General features: G+C 37.5%; 1 protein-coding gene across 13 annotated transcripts in view; it reads left to right on the top strand.

Annotated features, from left to right (window-relative positions):
- Positions 1-25,667, top strand: part of ERBIN (erbb2 interacting protein) — a 123,859-nt gene that overhangs the window by 14,098 nt on the left and 84,094 nt on the right. For 9 of the 13 annotated variants that reach the window (XM_063319543.1, XM_063319545.1, XM_063319544.1 and 6 more), the window contains one exon: positions 9,268-9,381. The exons of the other annotated variants lie outside the window; for them this stretch is intronic. The gene's annotated coding sequence lies outside the window, so the exon portion shown is untranslated. The remainder of the gene's footprint in view (positions 1-9,267; positions 9,382-25,667) is intronic. 13 annotated transcript variants of the gene reach the window in all.

Raw genomic sequence — 25,667 nt, 5'->3', positions numbered from 1 at the left:
TGGTTTGCTGACATTTTTGGTGTGAAATATCAAGTTAAAAACTTATTCCTGGTTCATTCCTCATCATCACTAGTAACAGGTATTAATTTTCAAATAATCTTTGAAATTAGTTCACACATCTGTGTTCAGGTTGGACTTGCCACTATCATAGTGTTAGTGCAGTTCCATAAAACCTAATCTTAACACAAAGTTGGTTTTTACTGTTCAGAAGCTGTAAATGGTGGCAAATTGCACTATATTTGCAACAGTTTTAGTATGTTGTCTTTTCTCACTGTTTGACCAACTTAAACCCTCATCAAAGCCCATGCCATTTCTGGTTTTAATAAATATGTAAGCCTACGGAGTCTACTGAATTTTTTTCCCATTCCAGAGTTCGTTCAAAATTTTCTACTAACATCTTCCTGTGCTGTTGATAGCATAATAGAACCAAGTCTGTGGATTTACCCAGTATCTCTTTTGTTATCTCTCCATTAAAATGTTGTCTTGATTTTTTTTTTTTTATTTTTTTTTAAGGTACTTGGCAACTTAATTGTAGTCTGTGTGATTTAATTAACCATGACATATAACTGATGTGACTTTTGAAAGCATATTGGCTGTTATGCATTGTTTCATCTTGTGGTTTCTGACTGAATTTATCACTTCTCCTTAGGCTCTCCAAGACATTGATAACGTTGATTTGAGAGCAGACCAGAAGACAGCATCACAGATTATTTTATTTTGATTAAAAAAAAGTTGTTTCATTTTCTTCATATCAGGATTTACTGTTAAGTGTGTTTTTCAGCTGCAAGATGTGGGTGGCTCTTAGTTAATCAATTAGTAGGAGGGGCAATAGAATAGGAATTTGCATGAGAAGCTTGCATGTGCTGCAGCGAGACTGGTTTCACCCGTAGCATTTATTAGACTTGCTTTACATCCAGACACCTAAACGTTAACAGAAACTATTTTATTACATGGACTTCATATGGCAGAAATTATCTTTCCTGTTAAGATTGGAAGTAGAGTGCTTTCTGCTCTAAGTAATGGGCATCATCGGCTATAAAGTGGCATCATCTAGCTTTAAAGGAAGCTATAAGAAGCTTGAGGTGCATCTTGTGTATCTTTGGTTACTTTTTAAGAACACTGTGACAGATGAAAGATGTATCTAGATCACTGGCACTGTTGTGTATTTCAGGTCTCAATTTTTATTTTTATGAATATCTTCAGTATTCAGCATTTGAATTACAGGTCGATATTAATTGAATATTTTTCTACATTTTTTTTTTAACCTTAACGTTACGATTAGCCAAAGCCTTTATCGTGAGCACTTCTTGGCAAGGCACCTTCTTATATTGGTCATTTTGGAATTTTTAGAGGGGTTTTTCTTTGGTTATAAGAAAGTAAATGTAAGTAAATTTTTAACTTGCCATGTGGGAGGTGATGGTCTGTTCTGTATACTTTAGTCTCATTCCATCAAGCCTTTTATAAATGTAAAACATTGCTTTTTAGGCAAGTAATTGACTTTTTGTTGCAAAAGCATTGCAGCAGTTGCTGAGCAAGGGTGTCTTGCAGTTAAGAAGACCACATCCTGTAAATATTTCTTTCCGTTATGAACTCAGTGTAGAACATGAGCTGCTGACATAGTTATTGTCTGGACCATAACTAATTACTGACCTGTTTGAGTGTCTTCACTACTTAGTTTCTGGGAAGTATTTGACATAGTTAATTTTTCTTTTTTAAATTATTCTCCCTTGCCCCCTTCCCCAAACTTCTTGTATTCACTGGTTGATTCTTTCAGGGAAAAAAAACCCCACCAAAACTCCAAATCCAAGGCAGACTAAGCTATAAAATGTGACCCACATGCATGAATTTTGCTACCAGCATGTGCTGTTGTGAGCATTAAAATATGCTTGCGTATGTTTTTTGATACATTTCTTTCATACTACAAGAAAAATATCAGCAATAATGAAGTTATCACCTTTACTTTAAAGGAGTCTTAATTTAGAAAGCCTGTGACTGAATGTATAGTCTTACATTCTGCTGCATCTTCTCTGACAGTAGGCAGTACGCTTCCTCTTTCCTTCCTGTGCGGGTCCTTTGCTTCATATGTGAAAACTTGGTATTGAAGGTCAGTGAGTTGATGAGCATGCTGATCTAATTAGAAAAAAATTTCCCCTGATATCTTGCAGGGTTAGCCTTTTTGTATCAGTTACTGATTGGACTCGTGGTGTCGTTATGCAAACCTTAGACTTAATAAAAGGCAGGTGTCAGGGGAAAGCAGGGCTTACTCTTTCCTTAGCAGTCTCTAGGTTGAATTTAGCACAATGGCAATTGACTTGCTTTTTGAGTTCCAGTTGCTGGTCAGGAATAGTCTTTCACTTGATCACAGTAAATGTAAATGTTGCTCTTCATCATCACTGATTTGATCGTCAATAATCCTTCCATAAAAGTCAGAAGTGCAGTTAAAAACTGGGATACATACCCAGTTATATCTCTTTCTGGGCAGATTTAAAGTGTACCACCTCCTGTCTTTCCTGCTTTTTTGCCACTTGCAAGTTGACTTTCAGACTTTGGACAGTAGGCTGTGAATTTCATGCCTATCTGTAAAATGATTTGTAATTGCTGCAGGGGTGGGAAATAACTAACCCTGGTAAAAACTGAAACTGGAGAAGGGGAAGCAGCAATGAAGTCCTTTTCTCCTGAAAGCTACCTTGCAGAGCACTTGCTCCTGAGACTTTTGTACTTATTCTCTTTAGTTCCTATGGATTCTGGTGGCCTTACATTTTTCGTTGTCTGGAGGGATCTGCTGGTTGAAATGTGTAGGTCAACAGTATTTGAATGGGGGATGCTCTGCTTTCAGATTGGACCCCAAGGCTAGTGGTGAAGGGGGAACTGACAAGTGATGGACAGTCTGTATGATTAGTAAAAAAGTTTGTATGTGTCCTGGTTTGAGCGACACAGGACTAACTTCCAATGCTTGGGAAATTTGCACTTTTAGGAGACTCTAGTGTCTGAATTCATGAAAATATTTACTTCATATTAGCTAGGCTATGTGGGATTCAACATCACATTCAATATAAATTAGAAAGTATACTGCATAGTTTCTCTCTCCCTTGATGGTGGCGGTCCAGAGGGCTCCTTGCCCTCGTGCAGGACCACTAAGCCCTTCCCTTCCTCCCGAAGCCACAGTGCTTGCAGTGTCCAACATTTGCTGTCCACTGCTGGGAGTGCAGTTTCTTACTGGTATATTTGGCTGTGTATATCCTACATATATCCTTGTATATATCCTTGTATATCTTATGTTAGTATTGGGATCAATAGTGGTTCTTTACTGTTATTGTTAATTATTTAGTCTTATCCTATTAAATCTATTTATATTTCAATCCTTCTGTTTCCTTGTTTTTCGCAGGTCCATTTTCCAGGTGGGGAGGGGTCAGTAAATTGTTACAGGTTTTTTCAAATCATAACAGCATCTTATCTATTATGACTGGTAGAATGATGGACTCAGAAATGTCTGCCACTGATAGTGTGGGATGCCATTACTGTATTTTAGGTTTTCATCTCAGATAGGCAATGTAGAACCACCTACATTCATGGAGGGATTAAAAGTGCAACATCATTTGGGGGGCAGGGGATGGAATAGCAGAAGGCATTTAGTTTCATCATTCTGAAATCTTCTAGGAAATTTGCCACCTGGTGTGAATGTGCTGTGTGACTGTAGTGTGGGGCCACATTTATCAGTCTCACTTGTCTGTCCTGCACTCATAAAGTGCAAGTGACAAAGCTTCTGCTATTTCCTCTCTCCCAGAAGGGCCATGACCATACTCCAGCGAGCAGGTATCATTGATGGGCAGGAGGTAAACAGATTTTTCCTGTATTGGTACCACCTTTTTAAGATTCTCTGATACATGCTTATATCTATCTGCTTCTCAGGAGAGACTAGAGTGGAGTGATGTGGAAAAGCACTAGTGAGTTTTTGTCCCCTTTTTAATAAAATGTGGAAACAGTATCCCAGTTCCTGTTGTCTCAAAATTTGTTTCTTGGTATCTAAGATTAAACTATTGTTCCCTGCAATGCATTTCTTAGAGCCACTACATAAGAAACACTTGAGTTGTTTTTCCTTCTTCAGTCACACCACTGTTAGCAGCAATTACTTTTGCAAGAGAGTTTAGCTGGACATTGCCTGCTTACTGAATAGTAACGTGTCAAATGAATAGTTTTGAAAACATCCTGAAGCACATAAGCCATTTCTCGTGCCAGTAGTTGTCTGTTTGTACGTAGCACATCAGAGGAAATAGTGATTGCTGGAAGATAATTTATTTTCCTAGGGTGCAAGATGGAAACAAAACTCAGCAGAATATATTAGGTCCCAAATATTTGAGAAGACAATTTATGTATTACTTTTTCTTTCAAATTATGTAGTACAAGTATTAATCTATGCAGGATTTGGAGATAGTGAATTCTTTCCTTAAGGTAGTCTCCAAATGGTGATCCTCTGCATACTTGAGAGGAGCTACTGTAATGATATTGAATTCCCTGTGACTGAAATTTTTATCTTATGAAACCAAGATTTGGTTTCATAAGATAAAATGTGGTGCAATTTTTATTTTTTTTTTCTCCACCCCCTGGATTCAAAATATACTGGGATTTTTCTTGAAAATGCATTCACAGTCTAGTTAGGAAGTAAACAAAAAATGAAATGTCTGACCTTGCAAATAAGCATGAAACAATTGTACATTTTTTTTTCATGTTTCCTTCGTCTGTCTACTTCATTTGTGAGACTCTATCTGTAATAAGAATCTAGAGCATGGTAAATTGGAATCGACTCTGAACCTGAGGGCGTATGTATCTTTTTTTGGCATAACTTCATGTTTGTATTCATCCCTCCCCTTCCCAGTGAGTGTGTGATTGAAATATTATGAACTGCATTCGGTTTTTCTGTTTTTAAAGTTATCTTTCTTCTGGATTTTTTCCCCACTTAAAATATGAAGTAGATTTCTTTTTTTGATGCTGTAGTCTTGTGTCTTTAATGGAGGAGTCAGAGGCTAGACAGAGTCTAGTTTCAGTGCATCTGTCATGTCTAAAAATGCTGGGCAGAAAAGATTCAAGAAAGATAACTGTGTGGATATTTTTACATTTATTTATTCTGCTGTGTGATTAGAATACAAGTTGTACACTGCTTTTTAGGTATGTGTGTATATTTTTATATCTATGTATATTGCAATAAGAGACAAAAATGGCTGTTTTAAGATCCTTTCATTTTAAAATCCAAAGTAGAAACTACTCTCTCTGCTAAGATGCGTTTTCTGCTATCAGTCCTGATACTTGGATATGAAGTGAGTCTTGCATGATGAAATTATAGCCACTAGTGAAGCTGAGCTTAGTGAGCTTAACACGTACTGCTGGAGAGGATTCCCTTGCTCCCCTCCTCACAGGCCATTCATCTGGAGAAGAATTTGGGATCCAGTGTCAAATTTTTGTCTTTAGACTGTGTAAAAAGCAGTTCAGCTACTCAACAGCAAGTACTTAAGTTCACAAAGTACCTGCAAGTTGATGCCCTCTCCTGTCAATCACCTAGCTTCCAGCAATCTGGATCTCTATATAACCAAATTATCTATTAACATGTTGAAGGATGGTAGTTGAGTATGTTTAAGCACTTCTTACTCATTTTTTGAAAGTGGAATAAATATTTGTCAAAACAATTTCTTGTAATATAGGCTAACTAATTTTGTGTGTAGTTTCTGTAATTATATGCATCCTCTGTTTGTTCCACTTAATGGAAAAAAAAAATCAGATACACAAAGTATTTAATTGCTTTCACAAAGTAATTGTGGAGAACATTTGTTTTGTTTATTCAGTTTGTACGGCATTCAGTTGCATTAATGTAGCTGCTAAATTACCAGTTTTGTACGTGCACTCCATGAGGTTACGTTCATGAATTCATAAGTTTATATTTTTCCCTTATTTTGTGCTATGGATTCAGCTAAACTATGCTTAAAAGAAATCTAAATATGCTTTTTTACTTTGTCATGGTAGATGAAGAAAATGGAAAGGGAAGAATAATGTAGTAAATGATTTTTATTTTTTTTTCTTCTGTTCCTTGTGAAAGCAAAATGCTAGGTTTTATACATAGATCTACTGATGCAGCAACACTAACAAATATGTCAAATAGCCTCTTTAGCCCTATTAGAACTTGATTAATGGAATATTTGTAATGAATTTTGCTGCTTTAAGTGATCATTTCCATTGCTCACTGCTATCAATAATGGCACCTATATTGCTAAGATAGTGGTGTTACGATGCTTCTTGGCATTGTGTGCGATGTGTAATGAAATGAGAGTAGTGTCCATTACGATGTTCCATCTGGCATCTTCCTCCAGTAGGTCTAGCCAAAGTGATAAATGGCCTTGGATTATAATGTAATATTACTAGTGATTTAAGCATGGGCTTTAGGATACGTTCTTTCGAAGTCTGAAGTGTTTGATAGCCGTACTAACCTTAACTTCTTTTTTTGCATTAGGTAAACAAAATTTCATATAGCTAGGCAGACCCTCATCTTTCATGTTGTAGAGCTATTCAAAAAAACCGAACAACAGTAAGAAAACAGTAAAAAAATGTCTTCTGGTTTTTAATTCACAACTTTTTTTTGAAATGCAGAATGACAGTTTTCACAAGTGTGGTAGTGGAGTAAAATCCAAGTTGGTTGTTCTTGTAATTCTCTTTGCAGCCACAAAAATAGTTGTTCTCTGTCAGATGTTGTCTGCAAGGGATGATTTTGTGCATTCAGCAGCACAAATCTATCTAGTTCTGAAAAGTCCTCGTTCTTCATAACCCTTCTGAAATTAGTTTATAATTAACATGTAATATTAGTGCTCTTTCATACAGTGACCTGCCCATCAGGGGTTTGAGTTGGAATAGGTTCTTAATGTTAATTACGAACCATGTATTTTAATTAAAAATTAGAACTACGTGGTAATGAAAAAGGTGTAAGTAGACTGTAGCCTTAGTTCTACTTAAGTTAGCATCTCGTGGGGAAAACTTACATTAGGGGGAAAAAAAGATCTTTCTTTTTAAGACGTGCTATGCTTATTTTCTTAACTTCTCCCCAACTCTTAACCCTTTTGCAGTTTAGCTAAAAACACTGAACACTTGTAGCATGTATGCCAGGGTAATCAATTTTTTATTAAAGAAAAAAAAAACTTGAATTTTTGACTTAGTAACAAGAAGGTCGTTAACGGTCATGGGAAATGTATTGTGGTTGCCCATGGTGTTAAACCGATGTCTGTCTTTTGAACTTTTGTAACAACACCTTATTTTTCAGTAGGGGTAGAGAAATGAGGATGGAGGAGTATTCCAGCCCTCTTTTCCAGTCCTTAGATAATGCTTAGATAATCATCTTTTATGTAATGATCTGTGCAGTTGACCATTGTTAATACAGCCCTACACTCACTCTATTCTTTTTCTTGCTACCTGATATATAGTGGAAGGGTGAGTGATTGAAGCGGTAATGGAGGGTATATAATGCAGAATTCAAGACTTCACAGAGGTAGTCACAATCTTGAATGCGTAATCTGGAGGAGTCGGCATGTTCAACAGTCCACTGTCTATCTTCAGGGTTGCCACTTAGATCTCAAATTGAACTGAAAGTTTAACCTTCTGTGGAAGATTGCAAGGCAAGGGAGAGGGACGTTATTCAGCTCTTCTTAGTTAAGAGCCAAGAAAGCTGTTTCAGTCTTTGTATCATGGAGCAGCAGTTCCTAAATGGGGTGTGTATGAAGAGAGTTGCTGGCCAGATACAAACTTTATTTAGTAAGATACTTAAGTTAATATTTTTAGTCATGCAAAAGTGTTGGCTGTAGGTGAGAAAGCAGTAGGAAAATTTCAGAAGAAAAGTTCCAGAGCCACATCTATAAGGGACAGCAAGCCAAATTTTTTTATTTCCAAGCAAGCCAGGAAAGTAGCAGTACAGTCATCATCTAGCTGGGCTTGCCATGGCACCATGGGGAGCTGACACCAGCAGTGTTTTGGAAAAGGTAGCTGAGATCTGTGAAACAATTGTATTAGTATGGAGATTTTAGAGTTTGTTAAATCTCACAGAGTGTTGGGAAGTAGCAGAACAGTTATTTTAATGATGATTCTGTTGCTGCTCTTTGTCTTAGAAACTGTGGGAATCATGAAACTCAGTTTTGCAACTGCATATTGAATGCTTTATGAAAGAATATGCTAATCAGGATCTGATCTGAAGAATCTTTTTCTTTAAGGAAGGATTCCAGTTGTCAACTCAGAAACCTAGATCTATTAGACTTTTTTTGGGGGGGTGGTGGGCGTGGTGTATTTGCTGTTTTAAAAGCAGATGACAAAACCACTCTTCCGTAGTTTATTGTCCTCTCTCTCTTATGTATTTTGGCACCTTATTTGAACTGGCTCCAACAAATGTCATCAAGGTGAGGCTATGGGTGTGTTCCGTATACGTCTTAGACTTACTGCATTATTGTGGCCTAGTGGCCAGGACCACATAATAAAACTTTGTATCCTCAATATATAGCATATGTGGCAGTACTCCACAAAAGCCCACCAGGCAGAGTAAGCTTCTCAGAAGTAGATCCTAGTACTTGTAAGCAACTCTCTCCGTTCTTGCCAATGGCTGTGGCTGCACACTTTCAGTAAAACCTCATGTTAAGCTAAATGAAAGGCAGCTGTCAGGTCCAATTAAAATAATTGCAGCTTTTTTTAAAGCCTCATCTGTTGCAAGGAGTTGTATTTCCCCATGAGGGCTGTGGGAGTATTTGTGACAGTGTGGGTGGTATAGATTCTCTTTCAGACTGTGCTTGAGACTCAGCAGAACAGCAGCGCTTTAAGAGGAAGTCATCCAGTTGAGGTCCTGCACATAACTTCTTGTTGGTTTTGGTTACATTTTGTTAACCTGATAATTGCAATAAGACTCCATTCATACATGTAACAGAAAGGCAGCTCTTTTGAACTCAAGCTTGCTAGCTACGCATATGTTTTGGTTTTGGCTGGCATTGGAGGAGGAGATGGTAATCAGTTCTACCTTTTCTGTGTTTTGGGACACTGCTTTCTCTGCATTACTTTGAGATTTGGCAGAGGACTAAAATGAGTAATTTTAGAATGGTGGTTGTAGTGGTAAGTTACATATTACCACTTCTGCGTCTTCTGTGTTTAATTCTGGTGTAAAACAAAGTTAATGTGTGGATTTGAAACTGTCTTAGTTTTTGTGCAAGGCCCCTTATACCCATCATCTTGAAAACACGTCTTAATTCTTTTTCGCAGATCCATGTGGATGGTTTAATAAACTCTGTTCTGCATCCCGGTGATTCTGTGGTTCAAGTTCAGAAACTGATTCAGGCTCCCATGGTGTGAATTGGCAGTGGTGGAGTGATTCGGGTAGGTGACTGTCCAGATGTGTAGAAGGAGATAAGGGGAAATAAATGTTTTGGGTGAATTTACTGTTTCAGTTACTCTATGCTGTACTAATATTTAGCCCTCACATGTAAGAATGACAAACTTTTGTTTTAGATGCTGAATTTGTGTTGCAGTAGCCTGTAGGGAAGATGTGTAACAACTGTGAATTGTGATTGCTTTCTGTCCAGAAGCGCTAGGGATACTCAGTGCAGTGGCACAGTCTGTCACACTTGGGTCACAGAACACGGTCTGTGTGTCTGCAGTTTTAACATGTTCATATGGCTCTTTGTGAGCTCTTGTATATAGGCAACCTATAGGCTTCCATTGCTTCTGCTGTAATTTTTTGCATAATTTATTTAGTTTGAATGCTATATAATGTGTGCAAGGTAGTCATCCATTTTATGGTAAGGAATTCAGGTAGCTGAATTTCAAACAAATATTTCTGCCCTGGATAAGCTAGCTTAAATGCTATCCTGCCTAAAGAAAGCTTCGTATGATTAAGGTTTTTTGGTGGTGGTGGTTTTATTTGTTTGTTTTGGGGGGTGGCTTTTTTTTTTTCAGTTGCAGGCATGTACTGTTTTGGTTCTGTGTGCTTGTTCCATTGTTAGTGGTATATTTTGGGGGGGCTGAGACTGAAGGGGTTTTTTTTGTTTGTTTGTTTAAAGTTATTTTTAATCCCATAATTCAACAGCAGATGCACGTAGCTCCTCGTAAAGAATTATAGGGACAATATAAGCAGAATGATGTAGCCTTTTTTTTGTAAGTATATGCCTAATTAAAGTGCCACAAAAATCATTAGTAGATCACAGTATGTTTTGATCTTAATATACTGGAGTAGGATCTCCAGTAGGGTAAGTCTGATCTTAATATACTGCCTTAGTCCTAATTATGACCATTGAGCAAATGCATTTTTTACTTTGCTCTCTTCATCTCTTGCTCTGATTCAAGAATATAGGTAGAATACACTAACAAATGTTTGTAACTACGCACAGAAAATGTTTGACTTCTGAGAGGGGAAATATTTTAATAGCAAAAATACTGTTTTAAATGCTTAATAGTGTTGTAGAAATGGTGTACTTGGAAATGCAGGTGTCTTACGAAATTTAAATTATGAACGATTATGAAAAGGTAGTACAAGTTTTGGAACTTTTGCTTAAAAATGGGTTTTTGGGGAAAGAGTGGGTTTTAATAAAGAAAGTAAGAAAGGCAAGAACATTTATTGTGAAGAGCAGCTTGGGTTTTTTTTAAGAGCAAAATCCTAATTATATTTATTAAAAGTACTTGATTATCTCTGTGAGGGTGTCAGAATTGTTCTTTCTGTAGATCCTTGGTTACAGGGAATTTGATAAAGTGCCATTTTTCTTCATTAAACTTTTGAGATTTCTTTCACAGCTCTGACTCGTGAGTGATTGAAGAAATTGTCACAAAAGAGAAGGAATTTTATCATGTGGATAGACTGAAGCTTTTAATAAGATATTACTGTCCTATTTACTGCCAAACTAACGATAACAAAGCAGGGAGTTCAGGCAACAGTGCAGAGCCTGGATTTAGACAGGGTCCTTTCCTTTGTTATGCTGTTCATATTGTTCAGTAATATTCCCTAATATGTATAAGAGTGTTTGAAGGTTTAGAATAATTTTATGTTTAATTAGAATCTTGTTTTATATTGTGGATTGGCTTGTTTTCATGCTGAAATTCTTACTAAGCATTACTAAAATAATTCGAACAATGGATAATCTAGAACTTATTTTTTGTTGCTTTGCGGTGGTTTGCTCTTATTTTATGTTTAGTCTTTTCTTCACTCCTAACTGTTGGTTCATTAGCAGACTTGATTAATGTGTGCTTACTGGGGGGAAGAAAATCTCTTGGCTAAAAAGAACAGGATTGGGATAGGCTTGTGGATGCAGGCAAATCTTGAATAGCTGAATTGTAAAGCGTGTTATGATGAAGTATTTGCTGTAGGTATGACAAAAGACGTAGTAGGTGTTTCTGATGTTTTGTGATCCTCTTGGACAGAGGCTTCTTAATGCAAATTGAGTGTGTGTTCTCCAGCCTCTCAAATTTTGGTAATGAATAGGTTTCTGGAAGAGGTGCCATAATCTGTCAAACTACAAAATCCCTAGTGAGCACACCGCTAAATGCTTAGGTCAAATGTGAAGGTAATGTATCAGTGTATATTTACAGGTACTGAAATACATGGTGAACATAAGACCATAAATGAGCTTCTGTTTCTGTATAGCTGAGATGTATGAAAGAAACTTAAGACAAAGTGTTAAATACTAAAATTTGTCAGATTTTTTTTCCCTGTTCTTTGTAATCCATACTCTAATAGGTGAATTTGACGTGTCCCTGAAATCTTCACTTGTACAGACTATTGCAGCTTCTTTTGCAATGGAGTATATTTGGTCTTCTGACTATGCTTTATTTAAGGATGCAGTTTTTGAAGCAGTCTGTAATTAGAGTTAGTTAAGGAAAATCCTGTTTCACTGTCTTGCTATCAAGACTTCCACCTGAATCAAGAAAACAACATGGTCTAAAGCGGCCTCTCTATGTCCTATCCCTTCACTATTCTTGTAGCTCCTTTATTTCAATAGGTTTTGGACATGTTCCAAGCTTCTTATGTAAGCTCTAGTTTGCATATTTACTCTGTGAGCCCTCTTGGCTTGCTGATTCATTTCTCTTTGTAGCAATAAATGCTGGCCCAAAGCTCCCTCTTCCTAGTTCTATTGACAAGTGCTGGCATGAAGCGCCTGCTCAAATGTATCTCAGGTGGTTCAGCTATGAACGTTAATCCAGTCAGCACAAGATGTGTTTTATCTTGGTAATGCACTTCGGGAACTCGTCGTTCTGTCAGAAGATACGTCTTCTATAGTGCAGAAGAGGTATCAACAAGCTGTGTCCATAGGTGAAATGATTCTCAGGCCCATGGACATTTCAACACATATTTTAGACTGCTTTGCTGAATGTTATTTTAGTTTAAGGACTTAGGAAGGATAGTAGTTAGTTTGTCACTTAAAACGTGTGTAGCGCTAACAGAGTCTGTCTAAAACAAGATTAGGTTATCAGAGGGTTGGCTTGTGTGATAAGCTTCCTGGTTGTCACATGGACAGAGCTGTATATTCTAAGGAAAACAATGTTCATCCTGACTGCATCTAGGCAAATTTGTTTAATTCAATACAAAGGAGACTCCCTTTTGCATTGGATGAGCAGTTCTTGAACCCTATTTGTCAATTCAGCAGCAAGCAAATAAAAACCTTCTTACATAGTGCCATAAACGTGCATTATGCTTTCAGAGGAAAAGTATGCAGAGAATATTTCTAAGCTATTTAAATAGCATGGCACATTCTGGCTTCCTCTTCCTCTTTCCTCTCTCTTCTTTTCCAGCTACATTGTTCAGTGGTGATGGAATTAAGTGCTAACTAATTTATGCAAGCAAACTTCCTTTTGACAGTTGTCTCTGAAGGTCTTGGCCAATGCAGTTTGCTGGTTCAACAATGTCAGCGCCTATTTCTTCAGTTAAAATGTGGCTTCTGTTTCACTCACAGACCTCATTGACTATTTTGACTATTTCCTGCTTTTCTTTTGTTTGTTGTTCCCCCGACCCTCTGGATTTTTTCTGACTGATGTAATTGTATTCATTATAATATCAAAGTATGTTTTCCTGCGAATTGGAAGAAATGATGATGAGGCAGAAATGCCTAGTAAAAAGCTTAACTTCCAATGATGTCTTAAGCAGCTGTGGGGAGCTGTAATGGATGTGCCATAGTTTGTTTTTCTAAATACAAGATACTGGAAATACCACTCATCAAGGACTGACGGATAATTCTGAGGATCTTTATAAAGTAAGACTTGTTAGGTAGTCAGTTTGGAGGGAAAAAAAAAAAAGAAACCTTATGGTTAATCTGTTTAGTGTCACTGGCCCTTGGTAGGCAGAGTGAGGTATTTGATGGTTAAAATAGTTATAATTTAGGAGGAACAAAGTGAGGGGAAAAGCATAGTGCTATTTTGATTAAAACAGCTTTAGCCATTTACCTATTTTTGACTTTGGCGAATTGAAAAAAAGTAATTCTTGTTAACTGCTATTCTCTCTGATAAGCCACAACATAAAAGGCTTGCTATGGGACATCAAATTGTAGTCACATGCAGGATGAGTTACTCCATAAGTACAGGAAAGGAAAGGAAACTTAATGTTTATGTGCAGGTGGGCTTGTACTGCTGATACTAAAATGTTCATTAAAAAAGATGATGGATGCAATATTCTTTGAAGTCAGTGTAGAAGGATTTGGAGTCGCACCTTATGTTGAAAGGTGCCAAGTAACCAATTACGTATCTAAAACCTCTTTGGGTTTGATAAAGTATGACTATGAATTTATTTTGATTGCACGTAATAGATATAAAGTTTAATCAGCAGTATTTAGTTGTTCCTTTTTAAAAAGAGCACTTGGAAGTCATTCAGCCACATTATCTGTATAGAAATTCCTTTTCTACTCCATTTTTAAAGGGAAATCAGTTAAAGGATGTTTTATTAGATGCTTAAAAAAACAACAAATCTAAAGCAGGGTAGTATCATAGTAGTGAGAAGTGGCCATCTGTTAATTAAATAAGGGAAAAAATCTACAGCAATGAGTTACGGGTTAGAAGCTAAAGACTGCAGAAAGTGAGGGATGCAGGAAGTCCACCTAAAATATATCGGATGCTAATGTTAGGACCACTAAGGTACTTGAGAATGAGATAAAATATACCAACCCTTTGTTTTTTATATACTTAACAGATATGTAATTTTCTTGACAAAGTAGGAGGCTTTCATAATTGAGAAGAACTTGATGATCAAACTGACTCCTTTGTAGGCTTGTTCAACAGACAAGTGGCTCACTTTTAAAATTTCTTGATGACTCAGGAAACTAATGGATTGTAATCCTATAATTAATTTGGTTCAATCTGATTTTAACTTAGAGGATTCATATTTTCCACAGTATATCATGTGAAATAATGTTTTATTCTTGTGCTCACTTCCTCTCCCCCTGGAACTAGTTGCATTTGTGAGAAAGGAGCACTGCTTACCTTTTGCATGTATCTGTTACCACTGGAGGTTAGTTAGTTAGAAAGCCTAAATGCTTCTACCAGCATAACTCTACGGGTTTTATTATGCGTATGTTGGTATAGATGTAACATGTGTAATGCATTTTAATGTGCTTAAGAGCAGCATGGGTAAAATCAATTTTTTCCCAAACAGTATGATTGCCCTTTGTGATGTTGTAACCTAAAGGGGTTTTAGTAAACAAACTGGAATCGCCCATCGTGATTCAACACAAGTGTGGGATAGACAACAGATTGTACATCTTCCAGGAGGACAGGTTAAGGTGAACTAGATAGATAGAGGAGCACGTGATGGTGGGGGGTGGTTGTAGGAGTTATTGGTTAGCTTGGTAAGCAATGACATTTGCACATCAGCAGCCTGGTAATTGTCAGGATTTTATTTTTACGCATTATTGTGAAGGTGAGAGATAAGGAGGAAGATAAAAGAATTCATAGTGAATTAATTTTTTTCTCTGTGTGTGGATGCTGTCAGATATGGTTTTGAAAGATTTATGATGGTGGTAGAAGCTAACTTTATTGACTGCATAGGAGTCTCCCTCTTGATTTTTGAATGAGGAAATAGATTGGAAAAATAACTGAAAATAAACTGCTTATCTCTCTAATAGAAAAGGGGGAAGATAGGGGTACTTAAACCAGCAACACAGTGAAGCAGTGCCCTAAAAATGACTTTTGTAGTAAGTGGTGCAGGTTGTGTGGTTAAGGTTTTGTTTTAGGTGTTTGGGGCAGAGGGGAGAAGTGTGACTAGAGGAACTCAAGGGAGTAACAACTGAGGAGAGTTGTGGGCAAAAGTAATGGACCAGATACTGATGACTTCTGTAGATGTAACAAAAGCATGCGATAAGAACAGTTGTTGGTGGTGTTTCAGATTAAGTTCTGGTTTTATATGCACTGAATTTAATCAGGCCGTCCCCAGAGGTCCTCATCATCTGGAGCTTTCCTGTGAAATGGAAGAGTGTCAGGGATACTGTTGTGTTAGAAAGGTGGGGGAAGCAACTTCGGGTGGGAAAGAACATACTGGAAAAGAGGAAGAAGCGGAAGGGTGGAGAGGAATGGATTAACTAACAGCACAAAAGATCACAATGGAATGAATGAGGAAGCAAAAGAGATGACTCTTTTGGGGCTTTCACCGTTATTGTGGACCTTGGAAGGATCACCTCTAGAGTAGTACTAGGTCTCTGAGAAACATTGGACTGGTAGGAGATGTTAGCAATGCAACCAAGTTCTTCTTTTCCCTTTTTTAAATGTATTTCCTTATTTTCTCTTTTATTCCCCTCCCCCTTCAAGGGAGAAAATTTTCACTGAGAGCAAAGGCTCCTTTTTAAAATTTCGCTCCTTTTGAAGCACGTCAGCTCTGGTTTCCTTTGCATCTGCATTTGAAGCAAACGGTAACTGATTGGAGATAGAGGTGTGGTTTCAGTAGGGAGCAATTACCCAGGCATTTTTACATCTAGCAAGATTTAAGTATAAGACCCATTAGTTTTAAACTAGTGGGTGTTAGATAAATTGGTTAAGCTCTGTCTCAGTGTTTGCTATTTCGGACTTAGATACTGGCCTGCCAGGTCTAATTGAAGCTGTTGAGAATGTTTCTATCTCTTTAGCTGGAGTGGTAATAGCACTACTGCTGTCTAACTGCTAGCACTCCTTCTGGTCTCTAATTTATAGATCATGCTGTTAGCATTTATTCTTAGCCCGGTCTCTTATTGGTGTGAGCACCAGACAACTGTTAACTTGAAATGAGTTATTTTCTAGATTTGTATAGTCTTATGGGAAAACTGGGCTATGCGCGTTGTCACAGTGTGCATGCATTAAAACTGTGTTGAATGATCTTAACCGTGGCATTATCAGTCTGTCTCAGTTCTGATCTCTTAATAGTATTAAAATGAAAGCTGGTATCTAGAATGGAATTAGTCCATTAATCTCGCTACTGATCTTTACTACTGAGATTTTGCTGTACTAGAAAAAAATTTTAGTGCTTTTTCAGCTGTTAACAAAGGTGACTGACGTGTTAAAAATCAACCTGGTGGAAAAGGTGTCTTTTATATTTTTAGTTGCAGTGTCTGTTGCTAGACAGGATATTGCATAGACATGTCATCTAATGCACTTTAAGAAATGTCAGTTTTTCTCTCTGAGACTTTAGAATTTGGTAATCTGCAGGTAAACAGGTGAGTTGCCTTATTGCTATGAAAGCTTTGAATTGCTTTGTCCAGATTTTATGTTGGCTTGTTGGAGAAGATCTGGAAGATCCGGAAGAATTGATTTTATATTAGATTAAACAGATGTCAGGTTGTTTTTAAAGCTCGTATCTGATTGTTTTCTTCTTCATTCATAAGCAAGAATGGAGCTGTATCTAAAAGCTGGAAAAAAAACCCAAAATCTCCATTGTTTGGCTATCAGATCTAATAATGCATTTCACATATTACTGGAAGATACCGTGAACTGGAATGGGTAACTGCAGTCAAAAGGATTTTGGAAGATGCACGAATATAATCTTCAAAATGCATTTTAGGGCATGCAGTTTGTTAGTGCTTCTATCAGTATGTGAAGGGCACATTCCTCCAGGCAGTATCTTCAAAGAATGAGAAATTGGGAATAAGGAAAAATGTACTCGTGATTTGCAGACTATGCATAAACAGCAGTTTCTGGATGTTATATTTATGCTGTGTTAGTTTAGATTAAGTTTAATAAAAGCCATTAAGAATTGAGGCAAAACAACCCTCACTATATCCTCATTATCAGAGGGAACACAGCAAACTCGTATCCTGTTCTTTTCCAGACCCTGCCATCCTCTACCCAGGATTTCAAATAACAATTGTGTTCCTGTTTTTTCAGATCCAGAAGCTGCCTCTGCATTGGTTACTTCAAGTCCAATCTGCAGAGGTCCTTTTTTTTTTTTTTTTTTTTTTTTTTTTTTTTTACCAAAAAGAAATCAGTTGAATTCAGCATATGTTCCTTAATTTTTTTCCTGAGTTGTGGATTAATCACCATGCAGCTCTGTAATGTCAAATGATAGAAATCTTACTACCTTAATGGTCTGTTTGCTTTTCAGTTCAGTTGTGTTGTGGTCCTGGGTTGTTTTTGTGTGTTAGAAGAGGATTGTTATCCTGTTACATAGTAAAAATCTGGGGGATCCTATAGCTCCATTCCATCCATGAAACAATTCACTTCCAGAACAGTGTTTGCAGAATGTAAATTAGCTCGCAACAGGGGTCTGGCTAACTTCAAATTATATGGTAAAAAGTGACAATCTGCTCCATCATTGATTCTCAGGCAGGTAGTGACGAGATCTGACAGCAAGCCAAGGCTTAGTGTTTAGAAATTGGCTCCAACCATGAGATTAAGCAGCAGCATTAGTCGTTTCAAGAGTAATGTGATAATGTCACGGAGAAACGGATCATACCTCAGTGGCAGATGGTGCATGCCTGTGTGAAGTGTAATAGAGTAAAAATACACTTTAGTTTGACATTGTTTATGTTTAGTCACAATCAGTAGCTGTTGCGGTTAGTTATGAATTTAATATTGATTCAAACAGGAAACTTCAACTTCCAGTAAGACACCTGTGCAGTTGTTCACAACTTACTAAAAAGTTTTAATATCAGTACTTGCCTTGAGAGTATATCACTACTTAAATCAGTACATTTAAAATAATTCATATCTCTGTGATTCTGCTTTCTTCCTGCTTCACTGTCTAATTCTTGTTTTGAATATAGAAGTGTATTATTCCTCCTGATGCCTTCCTTTGTTTATAGAGAACACTGTTACTGAAGAATAGATTTTCATAATGTGCATAAGGGGTGAGTTAATGATACACTGTTATGACAGTGAATCGACGGTTGAAACTATAAAAAGTATCTGACAGTTCTTTAGATCTTTAAACCCACTTAAGCTATAACACCCTAGTATATTTGTATTACTTAATATCTTAAGAGCACTGATGAGGTTAACTTCATTCGTAGCTATGAATGGCAATTTTGCAAGCAAGTTCTCAGATTGCTAATTGTATTTGTAATTAAACTGGTCAGTGATGTCTCCTAACTTTGTAAAGCAGTGAGGAGCAAAATAAATGCAGGACGAAGTAAAATGTTCATAATAGCAATTGTTAATTGGAAAGTTATGCCTGTACACATGTGGGGGGAAAATGACATCTAAAAATACACTTAGTGTTGCTCAGCTAGCACTGCTCACCTCTGCCCTGGAAGGAAAGGAAACTCAGGAATTTACATACCCAAACAATGACTTGGCTGGTAGAGTGAGATCTATAATTAAGTATACAATTATAGCAACTGTTTGCTGTTAATTTCTGCTATTTTTAAAACTATTTTATTTTGAAATCTCCATTATGCTATAAAATTATATTTCTGAAATATGTGAAATGTAAAACATTCATCAAGTTCCTAATACCCATTTTCTAACCTATTTCAGACAACTGTTAGGTAGTTATTGGTTCTAACAGTTTAGTATATTATGCATAATTTGATAAATTCAAATATTAAGCCTCAGATGGTTCGCAGCCCAAACTATGTTGCAGAATCTCCCGGACTAGCCAGTGGCAATAAAAGGCCACAGGCACAAGAGAAATTAATGTACTTGGAGTGCCACAGACATTCACAGAACCCGTAAAATTTGCAGTCTGAATTCTGCCTATGCCCAGGTTTCTGCTGCAGCATGTATCCACAGCCTTCTGTGTTTTAATAATCTGAAAGAGCTCAAGGATCCAATTTTGTGCATACACTGTAGCATAACTGACAGTGTCTGCCTGATGCAGTAGGTATATCGAGAGCACATGTCTGCATAGGTTTCAAATGGAGAGAAATGTACCACCTTTCGTCTTATTAATGGGGTATAAGTAATAGGTTGTTCATCTGGTGTGTTGAAAACCTGTACTTAAATGTTGTCCAAGAGGACGTGAATCTCGTGTCATTTGTATTTTAGGACAGGAGTGCACACTCTGTGACAATTGTGGAGTCATTCAAATGGATGACTCATTCTAGGACTTAACTGATTAAGTTTCACAAGTTGCTATTGGAAAATTCAGTATACAATTAAATATTATGCCCAAAGTCTTTGCCAAAAGTTCTTATTCCCTGTGCTTGTTCTTTCTGGCATGCTTGGTAATCATACTCATTTTAGTATCTAGATCAGTTCTGTGTTTCTCATACTAAGTACATAACAGGTTATCTGTGTTAATGAGTCAGCATCTACTTAATGCAATATTTAGCCAATGACATCTTGCTCATAGAAGTGTGGGTGTTGGGTGCTACCACCATTTTATACACGCCCATGGTCCCTATAAGACATGGTGCCATATTTTTTAAGTACTGTGCAAATAAAATTAGGTATGTCACTCCCTAAAGTATTTCAATATCTAATAAAAGATGTGGGTGTGATGAATTAGAGCGGGGGAAAAGGGTTTGTGTGAAGAATGTCAGTAGGGAAAGAGAGATAAGGGTCATGATAATAGCATCATACAGGTTAACCACCTATTTCATTTAGATTGACTGTGTCCTTTCTAGAAATGGTGGTATACATTCTGGTGTAGTTTAGCATGTGTGTATGACTCAGTTTCATTTTTTTAATTACAAATCTTACTACTGATTAAAGTGGTATATTCTATCTCTTAAGTATTCTTGTTCTCTTAGTCATTTGTTTCCCAAATTTTCCACATTCCTCTTTATTTTTCCCATCATCAGTCTGTCCTGTGCTGCTATGAAAGAAGGCTAGGTCTGAGCACATTTGCTGTGGCTAACGATAATAGACCTGAAAAAGCTCTGACCATCTGGAGCTGTCACTGTCTAGGATCCATGTGCTAATCGGAAACTCTTAAGAATGGAGGCAGAAAAAAAGGCTGAAAAGGAAGGAGGTCGCATAGGAGCAAAGGGTGAGGGCACCAGATCTAAATAGTTTTCTCATGGATTTGCAACTGCTCTTGTTATCCCGAGTGCTCATATCACATTGTTTGTGGTGCTAATTGGCCATCTGATGTGACATAGGTATGTCCAGTCCTCTCTAAAATTATCGTCAGTTCTGTAGCAGCAGTGGAAATCTTTGAAATGGCTGAAGGTTTGGTGAGATTTGTCATAATTTAGGAAGAATGGGAGGTTTTTTTGCTTTTTCTTTTTAATTCCTAGATTGGTTCAAGTTGTATTCTTTGTGTTACCACCACCACCAAAGCTTCCTCAGGCTTAACTAGACCTTGGTGTGTAGCTTGGCACAGCTGTTCACTTCTGGTCAGTGAGTTAGCACAAGTGTCACTTAGAGAAAAGTAACTCAGTAAAGAGTTTTGACAGTGCATCGGATGAAGACTGTTGCTGTTCTGAGACCTGCTGGTTTGGTGGCCCCTAAGCATGGTCTGTGAGGTCAAGGTGAGTGGTTCAGAAAGCTGTATCTCCTTGACCAGAGACCTCAGGTAGTTTTTTGTTGTGCACGGTTTATTTCGTGTGTTTTGAAGTATGGATGCTGCTGTATTGTGTACTTTAGAGACAAGAAACAAATGGATGTGAAAATAGATCACTAAACCTGTTTTGTGTAAAAGAAAACCTATATTAAATGAATACGGTGTTTAAGGATGCCAGGTATATTAATATTTTGAATGCTTGGTTTTAAGGCCTTGCTAAAATTCTTAATTTTTAGCATTAAGTTTGGAGTATAAAATCAGTGTCATGTCTCTATTTTCTATGTTTTCATTCCTGGCTTGGTCTCTGGTTATTTGAGCTAATGCAGTGGCATCACAGTAATAGAGCCAGTAAACATCAGTGATGCCTTAAGCAGAGTTATTTTCAACAATATATAACAGTTGTTATATATATATATATTCATATATATATATATGAATATATATATATATATTCAACAGTATATATATATATTCAACAGTAACGTTGAAACCTCCTCGCATTTACTGTTCTACAAAGCAACCTCGATTTATAGAAATTAACAATTTGTAAGTCTGTGGATACTGTATTTAGTTTGGTCATTGTATTTGTTACCTACTGTAAAGTAGAAATAATTTCCAATTAAATAGTGATTTCTCTGATTTCGTTTCTGTCCACTGATATAAGCCAACTTGGTTCCATAAAGGGAGTTTCTTGACACTTTTATTTTCATTGTAGAAAAGGATAGTGGAATTACTGTGAGATGAAGTATTGTATGTCATGAATTCATGAGTGGTTGAATCAGTGTGTGATTATTCATCTGCTTCAGTAAGACTTGGAAACAGAGTATCTCAAATAGCAATTACGTTGAGTAGATAATTTTGCTAGAGTGGAGACACAGAAACATGGTTCATGAAGAGCACTAAATCTCAACTTTCTTCCCCGGAAATGTTTCCATGTAAGCCAAGTGGCCTGTTTCCTTTTGTACATACTGACATTGACCTTAACTCAAAAGTAGCTTTTGACTTTGTTGAATCTAATGCTGAAGTTGACTCTAATGCGGTTGTGTTGTTGGAAGGTTGGACCTGCCAGCCTCCATCATTCTGCAATTCTAGTTACTTGGGGCAAACAGTGGAAAATAGTGCTATATCTTGCTGCTTTTAGGGGGAATATTGGGTGTAAGGGTAATTAAAAGTTGCAATATGATTACTTACCAGCAACAGGTAAGCCTTCTGGTGGTGTTGTAGATATAATAGTTTAAGCTTAATAACAATGTTGTCTTTCATTCTTATTATAGAAGAAATACTTTGAGAAACAGGCATCTTGATTCATATGTGATTCCTTGCAGTTTAAGAGTTAAGAAACTCCTCCCATCTGGTGCCACGTGTATTATAGCAGTTTTTCACTGGTGAGATCAAACTCAGCCATACTGGTCGGTTCTGCGCTAGTTTCACTACTATAAGGGGGGATTTTTGAACCCTAGGCAGTTTTTCTAAATCTTGGTATGTTTATTTTGTGGTAAAACCACACTTCGCACTCAGAACACGTAGCAGTGACAGTTATGCAGCTATAGCCACACAGGTGAGAGAAACAATTTGGAAATAGTTTCTTTAAAAAAACTGAGGTCAGATTTGCCATCTTCGTTTATGCCTTGGAGATCCTTCTTTGACCACCTTCCCCAAAGGAAAGCAAACAACAACAAAATTCAGCAGATCTGGTTTATCTGCGTATGTGCAGGTATGAATGTGTTTCCTTAACAGTCTTGTCCAAAAGTGCTGTTATGATAGTTTAAGTAATAAACAAAATTTAATTTTGCTAGCCTCTAGGCATTTCATTCAGTTTTACGATAATTAGAAATATTTCGAATAGAACTGTAGATACTCTGGCAAAACAATGAAACTCTTAATATTAAAATATAATTTGTATGGTAAGTTAGCCAGTCAGGGACCTGTAAAAGTGCCTTTTTCATTCCATTCATTGTCGTTGATAAGCATACCCGTGTTCCTTGGCAGAACACTTCTCAACTGCATGTCCCCAACAATGTTGCCAAATACAGGTTATTTTGGGGCGTGCTGGAAGCAAATGTGAATCTTTGTGTGGTCACTGAGAGTACACCATCAGCTGTCCTCTTCCTGTGGGATTCTGGTTGTCAACAGCTGTGACAGCGTAGGTACTAGGAGGTAACAAATCCCCAAGTAGGTCAGTCTCATGCCGCTTAAGGTATTGTATCATAATTAACATTTTGGCCTCCTCCACCCAAAACCAGTGGAAAGAAAGTGCTGCTCCTGAAGCTTATCAGGTTTTTGTCAATGAGACAATCCACACAGCCGGATTGTTTCTTTGCTTCACTCTAAATGTCTGGCTTTGGTTCAGGCACCGAAGTAACGAGAAACAGCGAGACATGGTGACAGCATCTGCTTCCAGGAAAAACAAGATGCATTCTTTCTTGAGAATGGTATCTGAATCCTTTGTGTCTCCCTGTTCACCTCCCCTCACCCCTCCCTGTTCCCCAGCGTGGGAATCCAAGATTAACTAAACTGTCTGTGGTCTACAGACCTTCCTACTTTGTGCAAAATGTCTGCTCGATTTCAAAAGGTATGCTATCTAGAGATAAATATTTTGCCAGCTGTGTTTATCTTTTATTTCCTCAATCAAGATCATATGTTACTCATATTTTTTTTTTAAATCTAGCTCACTGTAAGGCACACATTCCTCACCTGTGTACCAGGTTGTGATCAAATAAGAATCTTGCCAGTAACCACTGGCAGTAAAACTTGTTTTTTTTATTATTGTTGTGTACGAAATGATTATGCGCATTTGTATATACTTCCCTGATACTTAAAAATATTCTGGTTATGGGCATCCTTGTGCAGGTAAAACCTGCTTCACTGAGGACAATTGTGCATACAGTTGTACTTCCTTGGTCTGCTTCAGAACCTCTGATCTTCCTGGTCCCCGTTCCAAAAGGAAAAAAATATAATTAATCTCATTGGCCTGAAATTGTTCTTGATTTGCAAATGGATTTTAATGATGCAGTATGACATCTCTTTCTGCTTAACGCGTGTCTCTGCTATGGATAATCTTGATCAATCTAGAGTCTCTTATTAGCTAAACATACATTCTCACTAGATGCGAGTGTATATTTAAAGGGCAAACATAGATAATCTGGTTTCTGCAGTGCTCTCCTGGAATTATATAAAGAAATAATTCACTGTTGTTACTGTTTCCACTATTTAAGATGGAGGATGGTTTTTACGGCCAAAGGCTGCCTGAACTGTCTGTGAAGCAATCGATTTTTAAGATACTTATTTCCAGCCCTTCCTTAAATGAAGAGTGTGTTTTGAATTCCCTGCCCTCTTTTTTTTATTTTTATTTTTTTAAACAGGCTGGAGAAAGTAAAAAATGCTTGGGGGTTATTCATTGTCATTGAGTATACTGAAGTATAACCCTGTTTCCTGATCTGTTGTGTGAAAGTTTGCCACTAGTGTTGTGGGTGCATCGATACCCATTCAAAGTCCTCCAATAAGCAATTGAAAGAATGCTGAGGATTTGCGGTGAAATGTGTGGAAAATTTATAGTAAGAAAGATGTTTATTGAGTCAGTTGCAGGCCTCAATCATCTAAATCAGTGGTAAGCTGGAAATTAAATACTTAAGAGATGTGAGGAGCCTCCAGAGTACAGTAAAGTGATCAGAGCAGCTGCACTGGAGCAGAACGGCAGTCCATCTGGCACGTGTTTTCTAGCAGCAGTTGGGTTATACCCAAGGAAGAGTAAGAACAGGATGAACATGTGATGGTTCCCTCAGGTAGTCTTGCCGTACTTTAAGCTGGGTGCTAGGCTCTTCTGCTGTGCCTTTTTGGTTGGAGGAACCTGACAGATACTGAGTCTGATGTGTTTGATATCATGTGCTAGAGTAGGGGTTATATAAGATTTCATTAGATATTTTTACCTTGAGGGTAATGTATCACTAGTCATCTAAAGAATCTGTTACCATTTCCGCAAAACAAATAGCAAAGTGGTCATCTGAGCTAGTTGAGGTCCAGCTGCGTGGCTACCTTGGCCTCTTCTGAATACCCTGGTCTGTTTTCTTTGGGAGATAATTGTGCTTTCCTGCAAACTGGACCTGGAATGTGAATGTGTGAAAGCTGGGAGGGTTTCTGCTATTGAAGACTCACCAGTGCTTACAGTTGTACTTACAGCACGCTCTTAGCTATTGCCTTCTGATAACAGGCTTAAGGTTGTCTCACTCAATGTCACAGTTTCAAGTGAAGTTAAGGTAACACCGGTTGCAGTGAGTTCGTTGTTCTTGTCCGATTCTGTAACTGGTGTCTTTTGTTCAGTATATAGGTGCTTAATCTCCAAAGCAGAATGACCTGAAATAGCCAGGTGCCTCCCCCCATGCACACACATACCCCTTGCTTTATTTTCTCCTCTGGATGGTTGGGATCAGATGAGTTCCAAGTGCTTGGTTTGGAAGTCTGCAAACAGTTCATGATTTGGTAATGGCTCCCTACCATGGATTTTATTCTTCTGGGCATTTCAACAGAGGCAGCCTAACAGGTGTCAGGAAATGATGCAAGAGTAATCCCTTTCTGTTTATTGTTTTTGTGATGATTATGGGGCTAGCTATTTCTTTGATCATTTTTCTAGTCTGAATGGTCTGCCTGCAAAGTCTTGACCTTACATCTTTCTCTTTCCAGAGGCCCAATCACCTGGCTTTCCTGCTGTCAGATCCAGCCCTGCACTGTTGTGTTCTCTGGATAATTCTGCTTATCCTAGCAGAGCTATTGCAAACCTGCATTT

This window comes from Chroicocephalus ridibundus, chromosome Z (genome assembly GCF_963924245.1).
Source record: "Chroicocephalus ridibundus chromosome Z, bChrRid1.1, whole genome shotgun sequence".
NCBI lineage: Eukaryota > Metazoa > Chordata > Aves > Charadriiformes > Laridae > Chroicocephalus > Chroicocephalus ridibundus.
This window is presented reverse-complemented; position numbering and strand designations above follow the sequence as displayed.